This window comes from Zootoca vivipara, chromosome 10 (assembly GCF_965207765.1).
Source record: "Zootoca vivipara chromosome 10, rZooViv2.hap1.1, whole genome shotgun sequence".
Lineage (NCBI taxonomy): Eukaryota > Metazoa > Chordata > Lepidosauria > Squamata > Lacertidae > Zootoca > Zootoca vivipara.
The window spans coordinates 48476537-48493557 of NC_142593.1; the positions used below are offsets into that span (position 1 = coordinate 48476537).

General features: G+C 43.9%; 1 long non-coding RNA gene across 1 annotated transcript; it reads right to left on the reverse strand.

The window, feature by feature from the left end:
- Positions 1-4473: 4473 nt before the first annotated feature.
- On the reverse strand, positions 4474-15625 carry LOC118077261 (uncharacterized). Its single transcript, XR_004691618.3, has 3 exons — positions 15374-15625; positions 8510-8676; positions 4474-6112 (listed from the first exon to the last, which is right to left on the reverse strand). It is a non-coding gene; the product is annotated as an uncharacterized LOC118077261 (long non-coding RNA).
- Between the last annotated feature and the right edge of the window lie 1396 nt (positions 15626-17021).

Genomic DNA, 17021 nt, shown 5'->3' on the forward strand with positions numbered 1-17021 from the left:
TCCAGCAATAGATGCCCACCTGATACAAGTTCACACCAACTGCAAGCTCTGAAAGGCTGCTGGGGTTGCAGTCTTGATGTTCCTCCCATTAGCTTTTGTGAAAGGGGCCTTTTTGAAAAGCACACCCTAAATTACCTGCAGCTACGGTGATTAAAGCTTTTAGATACTTTGTTCCTTGTACACACAATAACGTGGGCGTGCAATTTATCGTGATTGGAGGAGGGCCTTATAGGTGACAGTAGGCGAATATTCACCGGTTTTGCAAATCTTACTCCCAACCTGCAAGTTCGCTGCTGAATGAAAGAAATAATTATACTGAGCAAAATCAAGTAAGGATGCTTGCATTTAGTACCTGGAACCTGGGTAGTTCTAAACAATCCAGGACAAAAACAGTAGGAGAAAGCATTTGTTGTTCAATGTGAGCCACAAAACACTGGGTGGATCCTGTTTTCAGCACTTGGGTTCATTTTATGTACCTAGCTAGAAATTATTAATGAGTATGCCTCAGCAGTGTGCAGCTAGGAAATTGTATTTTATTTATTTATTTTTAAATCCAAACTTCCATCATTATCATGTGCTGTAAATAATGCGATACATTTCAAAAAAATAAATAAAAAATATTTGGGTGGGTGGGTGTCAAAGGAAATATATTTCCATACTTACACATGGATATGTGCAGAGAGATGTATAAAGAAAGAAGAAAAGAACATATATAATAAAATTCAGTAAGAAAACAATCTAATTAACACTAATATTGAATTAACACAAAAGTGTAAATAAATAAATTAATGAAGAGATGACAAAAATGTAGGCGTGAGGGAGTATTTATTTGATCATTGGTCTGACCATTGACCTGCTTGTTGATCCCACCTTAATGTACAATGTTCCCAGTAATGTCATGAAATTTTAGAGTTGGAAGGGATCCGAAGGGTCATCTAGTCCAACCTCCTGCATTGTAGGAATCACATCTGGCTAATGGCCAATGTACAATATACAAGCAATATCCATAGAAATAAAAATACAACCTGAAACCACTAAAACAACTATATAAAAATATACAAAAAGCAAATCAAACATGTACCAGAATGAACCAGGACAAAAAAAAGACTCTTAAGGGTAAGCATTATAAATATGACATGCTACATCATGCAAATGTGTTTATTTTGGAAGCTGCAGACTTTGTCACCCAAACAGTTCTGCCCCGTAACCTACCAATCTTTGCTTCTGGAAACTTCTCGGCACCTAAGCCTTCTAGTACATGACCATGCTTAATGTGTATTTGTGTTGTGTGTGCGTGTTGTAAAAGGTATGTGGGGTGCTTGATCAGGAGTTTGGGGGTTATTTTCCTTGGCGACATATAAAGTCTCTACTGAATGGCAAGCAGACATCTTCCCGTTGTTATAGTAACCTATTAGTATGCATGCCTGTTTAGGAAATACGTGGATTTGAAAACTGGAGACTGGATTTAAAATTGGCCTTCTTTCTTGCTTCAATCGCTCCACCATGATGACCATGAGTAGCTTACTTTGCCCTATTTTTAACATCTTCCGTGATGATCCTTCGATGTCTTCTCTGTGGCTTGGGGGCCCCGCCAATAAACAACACGTGGTGCAGTCTCTACTGAGAGATGACTCTCCTGTTCTCACTAGAGTTATGGTACAATTTTTGACCAGGATCTTTGAAGTTAAATCTGGGGTAGTTTGGCCTGCAGAATAGTGATTGCTGAGGATTCCCTCTTTAATGTATGTTTTAGAATTATAACACATATGGACGGTCTACATGGTTTTTATTGTCTTATATATGCCAATAAAGGTGTTGAATTGAATTGAAATTGAGTAGCTTACTCACCACTGAGTAAGCGTGCATCAAAGATAAGAAGGACGGGTTTTCTGTATCTCTTATGTTAGATCTATTCTAGGCATCTGTATTACTTGAGGAAGAAGGCTCTGAGATTCCAGTTCTCATTCACTGTCATGCATCTCCCAATGCTATGGGGAAATTATACAGGGCTCCAGTCTCCCCAAGTTGAGCAAAGGCAACTGCAGGACAGATGGCATTCCTGGCACTGCTGATTTTCATCCTAGGCTCAAGGCCAGATCTATTTTATTTTTATTTTTTTAAGCGAAGAAGCATTGGCTCTGTGGACATCCTTTTCGGGAAGGACTTGAGGGAAGTCAATTAAACGAAACAGCACTTCTGAAATTGCACACGAGAGAGGCAGTGGGGTGTTGACAAAACTGCCAACAGTGATGTATTAATGGCGGCCAGACCTGGAGTCTCAAGTACGAAATAAAGCAAAGTATACACAGCAACTATAATTAAAATGAATACATGTGGTAAATTTTGCATGAACAATGCCTGACTGAGAACAGGCAGGAATCTCTTCCCCTGACCGCGGGGATTAGCTATTTGTCACATCTGAATTGGCAAATGCATTATTTCAAAGCTTCTAAAGTCTTCTGCTGTCAATGAACTTTCCCCACATCCATAAATGTTAATTGCAAGGGGTTCTGGAGGGTTATTCTTGTGGGATAACCAGCCTCATATAACAAACATGCTTAATGCATGAAGGGGTTAAAACCATAGCTTAAGTTTCCTGCCAGGCTTCCTGTTATGTCACTTCCTCTTACCTTGGGAGGAAATGCTGTAGGTAATCAAGCCTCATGCTTCCCCTCCCAGTCTACCTGAGAAGCTCAGCTGTGTGAAGAAGTCTGAGCTGATTGCTGCAGCTCAGCCACATGACTCTCACCAGCCAATAATCTAGGAACTTTTGCCATTTTGTAACAAAGCTAAGTTTTTCTGCTTGTGCACGTTTTTGACTGGGGTATCAAAACCCACATTGATCTGAGTTTTGAAGATTTTGTAAGTACGTAGTCCATTTTTTTAAAACTTACCAAATGTGAGGTCTTTTCCTATGCTGGGGGAAGCGGGGAACCTCGGAACGGCTTGTTTTGAAAGTTTAACAGCCTATACAGTACAGTATTTCCATGCTTTATTTTGCTGCATATTTTGTGACTTTAAATTTAAATCTCTGTTGGGGTTCCCTCACCAAGCAGTACTTGCCCCAAACTTGGATCTTGACCATCCCGGAATTCTCCTCTCTCTGTGTGTGTGTTTGTGTGTGTTTGTGTGTGTGTGTGTTTGTGTGTGTGTATATACCAGTATATATATTCTGCATCAGCAATTCTAGGGCACACTTAAGCTCATTCAAGGTATGTTAAGCCTACTTGTTACCCATGCAAACCACAAATGCCTCCATTTCCCCAGTCACTGCTCATTGACAAAGAAAATAATGAAAATGTTTTTATGATCAGCCTCTGATTTCCCCAGAGGAACGCTTGACTACCTTCCAAGAAACCCCCAGGTCCTAGAAACAGGGTAGCCACCAATGGTATTCCATCCTCTGGTGAAAGGCATCCATTAAAGGAACAATTAGAAAAGTAATTTTTGATTATTATTCATCTTTTGCTGCAGCCACCCCATGTTGTGAATTCTGCTGGGGGGGGGGGCGGCAGCAGTTAACCCCCTGGAATAAATATCAGGGGAGAGGGCTGCAGGGGAAAGAGGTGTTTTGGTTTTTATGATGAAGATTGTCTTCTACAATAGATGAGTATAGGACCATCACTTTCTGCACTGCCGCCTAGTCTGGTCCAGTTGTTCTGGCAAGCTCAGGGTTGGAGGACTTCAAACTACCCCACTTCTTAGTGAAAAATACCTCTTCTTTCTCCTGCTTTGAAATCTGATCTCCTGATTTGTTTTTGTTCTGCCCAACTTCATCTTCAGTATGGATTCCTATTTCCTAAACATGTTCTTGGGAGCTATGCTAAACTTGTCATGTGAGCTGAGCTTTGTTGGATTCACAACTGTTTTTCTGGCAGCTTCTTGAGGGGGAAATGTTGTGGTGAACCAGATATTGCACAAACCACCAGAGTTGCCCATCCCTGAGATAGTGAGAGAAAAATGAATGGACATTAGGGGTCATCCTCTCATGCTTTGAAGGCTAAGGGGATGTGTCTGTACCGTATCTTTAAACCAGGCACCCCCAAACTCGGCCCTCCAGATGTTTGGGGACTACAGTTCCCACCATCCCTGACCTCTGGTCCTGTTAGCTAGGGATGATGGGAGTTGTAGTCCCAAAACATCTGGAGGGCCGAGTTTGGGGGTGCCTGGTTTAAATTAAGCTGGTGTGGCCATAAACATTGCCTTGATTTCACAGTGCCCTGTCTGAAAACCATAGTGAAGCTGCTCCCAATATATTGGAGGTGGAAGAGAGAGAGAGAGAGATGCCTAGCTGAGAACTTTAAAACAGCTACAGCCTACAATAGCTAGATATTGTCATAACAGGGACAGGGAAGCTGTAGTCCTGTAAATGTTACTGGACAACAACCCTCATGATTCCCAACAACTGGCTACAAGCCCCCCACCCTTGCTTTAAGCATACATCTAAAAAAGGAAAACTGAAATACTACATGTCAGCAGTATACACATTTATCATACAGGTACATGAATCACAGAGCTAACATTGGCTGCAAGTGCTGTTTAGGGTACTTTTTGTTTGTTTGTTTAGTCGTTTTGTCGTGTCCGACTCTTCGTGACCCCATGGACCAGAGCACGCCAGGCACTCCTGTCTTGCACTGCCTCCCGCAGTTTGGTCAAACTCATGTTCGTAGCTTCGAGAACACTGTCCAACCATCTCATCCTCTGTCGTCCCCTTCTCCTAGTGCCCTCAATCTTTCCCAACATCAGGGTCTTTTCCAGGGAGTCTTCTCTTCTCATGAGGTGGCCAAAGTATTGGAGCCTCAGCTTCACGATCTGTCCTTCCAGTGAGCACTCAGGGCTGATTTCCTTCAGAATGGATAGGTTTGATCTTCTTGCAGTCCATGGGACTCTCAAGAGTCTCCTCCAGCACCATAATTCAAAAGCATCAATTTAGGGTACACTTAGTGTCAAACCTGGTTTTTTGCTGCTGCATTATGTGTGAAACACCCTGTTTTTACTTTCATAATGGATCACAAAGTAGATCAGAGTGATGGATGCTTTGCAGGGAAGAAGAAGTAACCTCTGACTCCCTTGCTGGCATAAATTGTCTATGCATTGTGCTTCGAATACGTCACATTGATTTCAGTGAAATATACACACCTATGGAATATTTATATAGCAATTATGAACAGGGATCATGGTTGCTTTTCTGCCAAGCCTCCCAACAACATGGCAATAATACTGCTCAGCATTTGACTAAATGATGACTTGTATACACAGCTGAGAGCCAAAAATGGAATTATGCCTCCATTCTCAGGCTCATTTGTCAAACGTCAACGCAACAATGGAGCTGCTGTTCAAGACTGAAATAGCTGTAACTATTGACTTGTTAATAAGTGGAATAAACACTTATAATGTTGCGTTGGGGAGCGAAAATGAAAGGAAGACAGTTGTGTAGGCCGTTTGTTATAATGTAGGAATAAATGTACATAATCACTTGTGCTTGATCACTAAAATATCTCTGCATCCCATGAACACAAACATGAGTCATGCACATCTCTGCAAAGCAACTGGGTACTTTTAGAAAAGCAGATCGCATTATTTACTGCATGAGATTTTGGCACCGCAAAGCAAGCAGTTGTCGTGATTTTGATACCATGTTTCTCTGAAAATAAGACACCGTCTTATATTTATTTTTCCTTTAAAAACACACACTATGGCTTATTTTCAGGGGATGTCTTATTCCCCCCCCTTCCTCATCTTCCTGCCGCGGCTGGCATTGCCACTGCGCCTATCACTATGTCTTATTTTCGGAGTATGGCTCATATTCCTTGAATGCTTAAAAATCCTGCTACGGCTTATTTTATAGCTATGTCTTATTTTCAGAGAAACAGGGGGACTGTTGTATTCCTGCAGCTTTGCTGTGAGGATATATTGCTCCAATAATTCTCTTCCTTTTCCTTCCCTCTGCTGAACCCGATGGCTTATCTAACAGTAGCTATTTAGTGTGATAATGGCGTTTGACAGATTGGAAACAAACACCATTGTCACACTCCACAGCTCCAGCAGGAAAGAGGCACTGAGGGGGGGACGACGTGCAGCTCTAGATTTCCGAAATTATAACCACAGGTACCTACAATAAAACAGAAGAAAGGGAATACGTTTAAAGAGGTGAACATGAGAAATACTGTAGGTAGAAATCATTTCCATTGTGAATGCAAGCTGTTTGCCAAACTAGACTGTCAACAGATGATACACCAATTGGCTCCAACCTATAAATGTGGTTTGGCTGGAACCAATTTAGCTATGCTGAGCCCAGCCCAGCCCAGTAAAGGTAAAGGGGCCCCTGACCATCAGGTCCAGTCGTGTCCGACTCTGGGGTTGCGGCGCTCATCGCTCTATAGGCCAAGGGAGCCAGCGTTTGTCCGCAGACAGCTTCCGGGTCATGTGGCCAGCATGACAAAGCTGCTTCTGGCGAACCGGAGCAGTGCACGGAAACGCCGTTTACCTTCCCGCCGGAGTGATCCCTATTTATCTACTTACACTTTGATGTGCTTTCGAACTGCTAGGTGGGCAGGAGCTGGGACCGAGCAATGGCAGCTCACCCCGTTGCAGGGATTCGAACTGCCGACCTTCTGATCAGCAAGCCCTAGACTCTGTGATTTAACCCACAGCGCCACCTGGGTCCCCTTACCCCAGCCCAGTAGCTCATGGTAAATGAAGCAGAAGGAGACTCTAGAATCCTGGTCAATAGGATGTCTGGCCCATTCACTTTTCCTAAAATATTTTTAATGACATTTTAGTTGTAAACTAAAATAGCCACAGCTTACTCAATAAATTACAGCTATTGCTGAAGTCAAAGTAGTAGAACTTACAGTGGAAGAAACAACCAACCCTGCACTATAATTTCCCATTATATCAGCCTAATTATAACATATCATGCTTCAGAAACAGATAATATTCCAACTGAGCAATAGAAAGAAAATGCTGCAGTGTGGACCGACTGCTCCTGTCTTTTGCTCTAGATCAGGCTTCCTCAACCTCGGCCCTCCAGATGTTTTTGGCCTACAACTCCCATGATCCCTAGCTAGCAGGACCAGCAGCCAGGGATTATGGGAATTGTAGTCTCAAAACATCTGGAGGGGCAAGGTTGAGGAAGCCTGCTCTAGATCTCAAGCTGATTAACCAGGATTTATCTCCCTGATTTAGATCCCATACATGTTGCTCATGTCCCTTAGGGCAACACTCACCCCTGCCCTCTCTCTTGACTTTGATGGGGGGGGGGGTTCTTTAATGAGAGATGTGGTGGGATGCTGAACCAGTGATACTTTGAAAACACTTTGAAGAAAATATCTTTAAATTCCCAGCTCTCAAACAGCTGTAGGTTGAGTGAAGATTAAGGAGAACACAAATCTTGCATGGGTATGAATGTCAGATGTTGTTGTTGTTGTTGTTGTTGTTGTTGTTGTTTTTGTTGTTTTTGTTGTTGTTGTTGTTGTTTTAAACTACCCAAATGGGTAGGTCAGCCTTTCTCAACCTTGAGTCCCCAGATGTTGTTGGACCACAACTCCCATCATCCCTAGGTAGCAGGACCAGTGGTCAGGGATGATGGGAGTTGTAGTCCAGCAACATGTGGGAACCCAAGGTTGAGAAAGGCTGGGGTAGGTAATGGGATGGATCCAGAATGGAGCCCGGAGGGCCTGGGGCTAAGCAAGATGAGTCAGGTACTGAGATGGGAGAGAAATGTGAACCTTCCTAATTAGTGATCCCTGGAACAATATGTGAACTGAAATGCCACTTCCCTTCGGAATTTGCTCTTTTCCGAATTATGTGATGCAGTTTTCCAACCATATAATGCCTTCTGAAATCAAAATATTAGTTGAAAATGTGCCTAAAGATGCACCAGCTTGCAAAAATAAATAAATAAATGAATTTATGCATTAGGGAAAATGGCATCTATAAATGGGCATATTTGGAGAGAGGCGGAGGAAATTTCATCACAAACTGATGTAGAAGCGTGGAAAACTAAAAAAAAAAGGAAAGGAAAGGAAAGAAATGAAGAGAATCTGAAACTGACAGATTTGTTCACACCTAATGGGACCTACCAGCCATTCAGGTGATGTGACTGGTGACCTTGAACCAATAGGACCTTACTGGTCACAGCAACACCCTATTAGCTGATTTAAAACCCTACATCGGGCACCAGCCTGATTCGAAGTCTTCCTTAGTTCAACATAACGTGGCAGAAACGCAGTTGGCACTCAGGCCTGGATTATTCCACATGCACCTCTGCCCTAAGCTGTGGCATTGAGTTGAGTTTATAGCATAGTTTGTGGCATCACGCCCTGAAAACTCAACTTGTGCAGCAAACTCCTAGGGCACCTGTTGCACCTGAAGTATATAGAATTTTGGCTCCTTGATAGGGTACCCCTGTACATTCCCTTGCCACCATTTGGGGGGATGGAGGGAAGAGGCAGGGCAAAATACTGTGCATCACCATGTAGCATACAAATATAATCTTTCATGTTACCTGGAAGAGAACTTGCTTTTTTCTCGAAGATAAAGGAAGTGCTTGCTTGTTGAACTCTTGAGTCTTAATACCAAAGTGGGTTACGATTCGTAAGATCGCAGGTGTATTGTGGGGCTTTCTCTTGACATGGCTTTGTGGAGAAGTTAAGCCATGGTTCTTGACACACGCTGTTGCAAACAGGAAAATAAAAGGAAGTCGGAAGATTGGAGATAAGTATACCTGTCTCAGAACTCCCTCCCCCCCTTTTCTCCTTCACCCCCACCAGAATCGTGTTTCACTCTTAATTTCAAAATCCCCTTTGAAGAAAAGGAGAGAAAGATTTAACTAACCTGATTAAAGTGGCACTGTGGGTGTAAGGCTATTTTGTAAAAATGATTAGTTTTCAGAAGGAACAGGCATTTCATTTTCCTAAGTGCCCATTTTTTTTGTTCCTTCCCTAATGAAGGAAAACAATAAAAAGAGAGGTGTTTGTCAACCTTTGAGAAATGAAATGGAAAAGCTTGTCAAGGTGAGAAACTTGTTAGGGAAAGCGAAAGCCAATTTTTCCTTATTATACAGCAAGTTTGGACTGCAGAATTCCATAGCGGAAAAGGGACTGCTTTTTCTGGTTTTTGTTGGAATGCTTTGCTTCTGAAACAAAGATAACCGGGAACAGACAGACGATTCTTTGCAATCTGGACAACCTTTGTGTTACAAACACCAGCAAGGGTTCAGCTCCAACCACACATTTCCCTCCTTGTGTAACTGGGTGTGGGGAACTTTTGCCAACACACATCCAATATAGTATGGACTGGGGGAAAGTCAGAATCAAAGGTCTGGGGTGAATCTGTAGCTTGAGGGTAGAGAGGAGATTCATGCAGAAGACCCTTTGGTAAATCTGGTTAAAAAAATAATGATCACATAGCTAATGACCTGGAGGGCCCCTGCCTGTCAGAGAAGGCAATACTGGGCTCAGTGGACAAATAGCCTGAACTGGTACAAGGTGGCTTCTTCCAATGATCTGTCCTCCATGTATGTTGATAGCACTGGATGTAACTGACTGGCTGAGTTAGGCCAATAAAACTCAGAGACAAGAGGAGTTTGGGGTCCATTTTGTTTATTGCAAGGCAATAAGGTTACAGTCGAATCTTTTTGCAAAACTGCAACCCCGCCCAACGTGGGGCAGAGGAATTTATAACATTTCAGACAAAGGATTTTGATTTAACCAATCACATAAATCATTACATCATTTTATATTTAATATTCATCATTACCTCATTTCATATTTAATACGCATGCGCAATAAGCTTCGCTAACTAAACTTTGATTCTCACCGTGATCTGTTACATATTTTTAGTTTACATGCATGGGAACCTGTGTTACATGTGGATGTAACAATTTATGCTCTAGTTTATGAATTGCTTCTTTGTGATTGACGTATTAGCTGACCTTCTATCCCAGTAGGAACGGCTTCTTGCTGAATCATCAATTTCTTAAAGCAACAGTTTACCATAACTCTTCTAATTCAAGCATATTCCAGGATTTATAAGGATTTACATTATCACCTTAATTGTGGCCCTTTGGGCGCCTGCTACAGACCCACGGAGCTGCATCCAAAACTGGGGCCAGACATGATAGGGGCAGCCCCAGTTACATGCCTAGTGGGACCTGATGCTAACGTCAGAATGTGCATTGTGCTGCCTGAGAAGGACAAGATGGCACCCTCATTCCATTTATGGAACCAGAATAGACTGGCCGTGGAATCTTACTTCAACTCTGGGGATGGGCTAACTGAGGGCTAACTTAAGAGAGGGCACAGGGTAGGCCGCATGAGCGTCAACACCTCTCCGCTGCTACCCCACACCTTCAACATCTGCCACCTGAGGCAGCCTCCTCATTCTTGCCTAAGAATAGGGCTGGCCCTGAGAGCTGGACCCTAACCATTCTGCTGCTTCCCCTTGCCACTATCTACCTCATATCGGACATTTTTTCTCCCTGCTCGTAAGTACTGGAACCAGGCTGAGAGTAATGTGCCTGCTGCAAAGGAAGAGAAGGGAGAGTTTTAGCCCCAATGTTGACTTCCTCAGCTTGCTGTGTGGACAATCACACCACAGATGGTAAATGTATTTATGTAAGTCACAGAAAGGCTGCTGCAGTGGCAGCATGGAGCAATGTCTGCTGAGGAGGCAGCAGATCAGGCCTCAAGGGAGTGTGACACAGCCATCACTACTACTGCAGCAGCAGGCCGGATTTGCTGCCCCTGTGGATCCTGCCACCCAAGGCAGGATCTGCTTGCCTCATGGGTGGGCAAGCCCTGGCTCTGCCTCCATAGCTGGAGGCGGTTGGATATCTCTTGTTGCAAACTGCAGGAATCCTGCTTGTGGCTTCCCACAGACATCTGGTTGGCTGGCCACTGTCAGAACAGGGTGCTGGACTAGATGGGCCGTTGGCCTGATCCAGTAGGCTCTTATTATGTTCTTAAGAGGAAAAGCTTCCCTCTGGCCTTGTTCTCTGCCGCTCAGAGTTGCAGTCTAGAGAGCCTGGCCTTGGATTGTCTTTCCCCTGCTAAGCTTTCTGTCTGTGAAGTCACCTACCCTAAATGTGCACCCAACCACAAACCTTCTATTTCATTAAGGGACTATTGTTGCCATCCAAATTGGTGCTTTTCAAACTATGAGGTGGTGGGTTAGCAATTCCCCAGCCCCGTTGCGCCAGGGACAGGTACCATATGTGGTCCTTGAAGCACCCCACCATAGCTGCCAAGTCTCCCGTATTCCCCGGGAAATCCCCATTTTTCCAGCTGTTCCTAGCTGAAAAAACGGTTTTTTTTGTTTTCCCCCGGTTTATTCTGGCGCGACGGCCATTTTGGAACTGGGCGGAGCATGCTCAGAAGCGACTTTTGATGCTGCTCTGCCCAGTTCCAAAATGGCTGCAGTGTGACTTCTGGTGTGGCGGCCATTTTGGAACTGGGCAAAGCCGCATCAAAAGTCACTTCTGAGCATGCTCCGCCCAGTTCCAAAATGGCGGCAGCGCTACTTCCAGTCTGCTACTTCCGCCCGGTCCCTTATTTCTCTGACAGCAACTTGGCAGGTATGCACCCCACCCACCTTGGTTATGATGCAATCACCATGGTCCAGCAGCCAATGGCTCAAGGAGAGGCACCTGTCTGTGAACCACCACTTTGAGCAGCACTGATGTAAATCGTGGTTCACCTTATGAAGGAACAATTATTGTTGTAATGACTTAAAAAAAAACACAAGGCATTGTGCAGAATATATTAAAATACAGGCCCAGCCCAATGGGCTTGCAATCTAATTTAGACAAAAATAAAATTTAAAAAGAAAAATCAAAAACTAAGAATTGGAAGAGAAGGCATATTATTTCACAGAACCATAGAGTTGGAAGGGGAACCAAGTGTCATCTAGCTCAACCCCCACAATGCAAGAATTTAAACATGCAGTTCCCCATCCAACTTGATGGGACCCTGCTTAGCTTTGCAAATGTGTGAGCAGTTTTACTGCTGAACCACTAACAGTGTGCCTTATACAGAGCCAGTGGCTCTCCTGAGTTTTAGGGAGGGTTTTCCCCCCAGCCCTACATGCAGATGTCAGGGATCAAATTTGGGAACTTTTGCAAGCAAAGCAGATGCTTCACCACTGAGCTACAGCTCTGCCCTTAACACACACACACACACACACACACACACACACACTAGCTGAAATAAATTAGTCTTGGAAGATAAACAGTTGATGAATATCAGTGAGTATAAAGAGTTCCACAGAAAAGGATAAAGGATACGAAAAGGTCAAGGGCATGGAACAGAAGAAAAAGGTTTAACTAGCTTTAACTAGTGACAATGAACCAGAGGAATGCACAGGTAGAGGAGGCAATTATAGCGGGACCAGAGATGAGAGATAAACTGGAGAATAAATACAGCTGAACAGGAAAGGACAATATAAAACCTGACCTACTAAAAGGATAATGTAGATAGTGAAGTGGGATCCAAAGTAGAGCAACATGGCTGAATTTAGGCATGTGCCTCTCCTCCAGATGTGGAAGGCAACCCAGAGCAGAGACACACTAGATTTCATTTTAAATCCCCATGGGATAGCGAGGCTTTCTGGGTATCTGGTGTGGCCTGAAACTTACTCCAAAATCCCCGTCAAGTGATGGGGAGTTCTGCAGACGCGATTCCTTAACAGCCAAATCTAAGCGGAAAGATATTTCTCCAGAGATTTCCCTAAGGCCTCCCTCATCTGCACCATAGATTTAAAGCAGTATCAGACCACTTTAAACAGTCCTGGCTCCCCCCGTCCCGTCTCGTCAGAATCCTGGGAACTGTAGTCTGCTAAAGGTGATTTGGTTGTTAGGAGGCCTGTATTCCATGAACAGAGCTACAATTCTCAAGAGTGCTTTAACAAGGAATCTCTCTTCTCGGGGAACTCTGATGAGGCCTGAGAAATAAATGCTTGGAAACCATTGCAAAGAGGCCATTCAACATTTTCACAGGTAAACACTGTTGTCAAGTGAGCTAGAGTAGAGCTCCAGTTTGCACCAGTAAACAACGCTCACCCTGGGAAAACACAGTCCCTGTAAATCTGGTAAAAGTGGGAGGTATGAAGGAGTGAGTTATCTTGAGGGCCAAACTAAACGTTCGCTTAAATGCACAGGATGCATTTAATTTTATTTCTTTATTTAATGCATTTATACCCTGCTTTTCACTGTGAAGGACACGGGTGGTGCTGCGGTCTAAACCACAGAGCCTAGGGCTTGCCGATCAGAAGGTCGGCGGTTCGAATCCCCGCAACGGGGTGAGCTCCCGTTGCTCAGTCCCAGCTCCTGTCAACCTAGCAGTTCGAAAGCACGTCAAAGTGCAAGTAGATAAATAGTTTCCGTGTGCTGCTCTGGTTCGCCATAAGCGGCTTTGTCATGCTGGCCACATGACCCGGAAGCTGTACGCTGGCTCCCTCAGCAAGTAAAGCGAGATGAGCGTCGCAACCCCAGAGTTGTTCGCGACTGGACCTAACAGTCAGGGGTCCCTTTACCTTTCACTGTGAAAATTCCTTGGTAGTACTAAGAAAGCTGTTTTGCCAGTGAAAATATTTTTGCTTGTGCAATGGAACTTTTTCCCACTCTCCTCCTCCTCCTCCTCCTCCTCCTCCTCCTCCTCCTCCTCCTCCTCCTCCTCCTCCTCCTCCTCCTCCTCCTCCTCCTCCTGGCACCCTAAATCTGTTTCCCTCAACCCTCTGGAGCAGATCTAGGTAGAGTTCAGGTCACGCACAGAGGCAGAAGAGGAAGTAAAGTCCCCTTGTGCAAGTGGAAATCCTTGCTTGGTGACAGGATGCATTAACAGGGTACTGTACTAGGGGGAGAATTCAATGCAGCGCTAAGGAGATTGCTCTATCGGTGCAAGAATTTCTGCTTGCCTGGTAGAATTAGCTCACCTCTCCTCCAGATGCACGCTATTCTAGGGTTCTCCCCCAACCCAATGTTGGATAAGAGAGAAAGGGGGGGGGAGCTCAGTTGCACTAGAAGAAATCCTTGCACAGGCTTCTGCTACTGGGACCACTTAGCTGAGTGTTATCAAGGACTCCTAAATTTCTCTAAGTACTTAGTATGGGTAGATGATTCTTATGGAAAAGTCAGTGAGCGAGGAATGGTAGCTTGCATTCCCACCCACCCCGAACCTTGTGCACACAGATAGGAAGGAGCCTTAGAAAAAGCCCCATTAGCACCAATGGAGACTCCCTTCCAAGGTTCCTAGTCATGTTGTGTGTGGTGTGTGAGAGAGAACTAATCTCCAGTCCACTCATGGTAGAGTGAAGAGATAAGTCTCCACTTCCCACATGTAAGAACCCCCCCCCCGCACCTATAAGCAACTGAAGATGAACGAGCAAAAATCGGCAAACGTCTAGTTTGAGAGGTGAAAAAAATGGACCAGCAATGTGGCAAGTCTAGTTTGGGGGGAGGGATGTGGAAGAGTTCAACTTCCACCCTCCCCACAGTGTTATCAAGGACTCGTCATAGTATAGCAATCACTCGGAGGGAAACAGAAAACAAACAGCAGAGAAATATTGGTTCCTAGAGTTTGTCATTCTTTCCAAACCGCATGGTTATTAGACGTGGAGGTGACAAGACGGCTGCTTGCTAGCAGAAGGGAGGTGAGGGCTGCTGGTAGCCCCATGGCAACAAATGCCCCCTACGTCCCCTGGCATCCCCTTTAGTGGATTTCATGGTTGAAGGATGGCGTGGGAGCGACGTGAAAGCAATTGCTGAACCCAGCAAAGGAAAATAACAGCGAGGAGCAATTGCGTAGCTGACTGTGCTCCACGCAGGGGAAGAGTTTGAAGAAAGCTTGAGTAAATCTAATATACTCCCTGATAAAAACCCAGTCATGCTTATTATTAGCATCATTATTTTGTCAATTTTCAACTAGCTTTTGTTCTCAGGGCTCACTGGAGCTAATAGCAGTAATGCTTCCTTTCCAAAAACTGCACGTTCAGAGTTAGTTAAAATATTAAAATTTGGCAGCCAGCTTGGTGGGGGCGGGGGAGTTGCTGCAAACTCACAAAGCGCCATGCCTTCTCGTCTGTCTGCTGAGAAAACGGCAACTTGCGGTTTTGCATCTTGCGGGTGAAGAGCTATGATTCTGGGTAACAGCTCTGAGGTTAACATGGCCCATGCAAGTGGGCCACTGGCACGAGCTGTCTTTCTTCCTCAAGTCAGCATAATAACACTATTTATGGGAGGAAAGCTTTGAAAAGTATTTGAGGATATGATCGCAGTTGCCACTAATGGTGTGTACCCCTCGGAACCAATTATCTACCCATCCGTTTGAACCCCTCATTCCTTTTTAATGAAACGCACAAAAGTGATTTCACTTACCGTCCTGTGGGATTGCAGCGTGATCTTATTTTTGTCTTGTGCTTTAAAGCTCCTCTGTTTTTGCTTTTCTCTCAAATGCTGAACGCTGTTGTTCTGTCTATACGTTTACTAGAAGAGGCCTTCAGAGCATCTGTTCCCCAAACTGGCTCCCCCTTGGCCTTTATGGGATCCGGAGGTTTTAAGTAAACAACCCAGCCTGATAAGTCACATTAAAATATTGATCCATGTGGGACGGCTTTCGCTCCTCTGCATGGCCGAGGGTGGTTTGCTTGGACGTAGTAAGCCGGGGGGGGGGGAGAGAAGGGGGGATAACTATAAGTTATTTATCCTCTTTGCTTGGGACAGAGTTGTAGTGAGAAAGCGGAATCGGGGGCTAAGAGAAGGGAATTGTTAGATTATGCCAGACCTACTGAAAAAGGGTTAGAGTATTACGAAGGTTAGAGTATTCGGAATTCTCTTTCTGTGTTGGTTGTTTGATCATTGTTTGTAAATTTCAAAATCTGAAAAAAACTAAATAAAATACTGGAAAAAGAAAGAAAAAAGGTTAGAGTATGTCAATGCAGCCATGAACAAGGTAGGAATAATCCCAGAGGCCTTGTTCTGTAACACAGCAAACCTGTTTTCTGGACCACACCGGTTAGACTGCAGGTAGGGACAAATACTGTATGACAAAAACTCCTCCGTATAAAAAAACCTCTCCATATAGTAAGCAAGCACATAGGGGAAAGAGTTATTGTAAATACAGTAACTAATTTACTAAATGTGCTTGGAGTGCTACTTACAATGAGCTTCCATTTGAGCCTTCACCTACAGTCTGGAATGATAGTATCAAGAAACAAGTTTTTCCCATCCCAAGGGCTGTTTGTGAGGACCAGACTCAAATTCCACTGAAATCCATGGATGTTAGTCACAACCGTATCCCTGTTTCATGGTTGGAATGGGATGTGCACCCCAAACCTAGGCACCTTTACTTGAAAACACACATCAAATGGGACTTCCTTCAAATGCCAGTGGCTGGCATTAAAATAGCGCCAGAGTCAATTCTAGCGCTACATAGAGTAGTGGGCTAGACTGACAAGGGTTTATGAATTTCAATATTATTTGAGTTCTTTGTTACTCATAAAAGATAACACACTGTAGCAAACCCTGAGATCTACAGATGAAGGGCAGTATACAAATTTAATAAATAATAATTTCATTACTGTGGGTTATGTTCATCTAAACAAGCAGGCTTTGGGGAACTGACTGCTTTTGATGAAAGGACTGTTGCCGTGCTGTTTTTATTGTAATTATCTGTATGTTTTAAGCAGATTTTATATATGTATATAGTTTTAATTCTATTAATGTTTAAGTGTTTTTAGTGATTGCTTTTTCTATGTTTTTAGCATTCATAGTGCGGCTTATTATTGGTTTCCTGACAATTGTGTAATTTGCAAACAGATGTTTTTTTCCCCTGGAAGGAAATAACACAGAGATGAGTGCTAAGCTTGCTGTCTAGTCTGCTGTATTTCCAGAAGTGGCCTTTATGTCCCATGAAAGCACACATACAATGCAGAAATTAACAGATAGGGAAACATCAGGAAAGCGGAATAATCTGTCGTGTGAATGCAGCCTAACAGAGTTATGCAGCCGAATAGATTTGAAACAG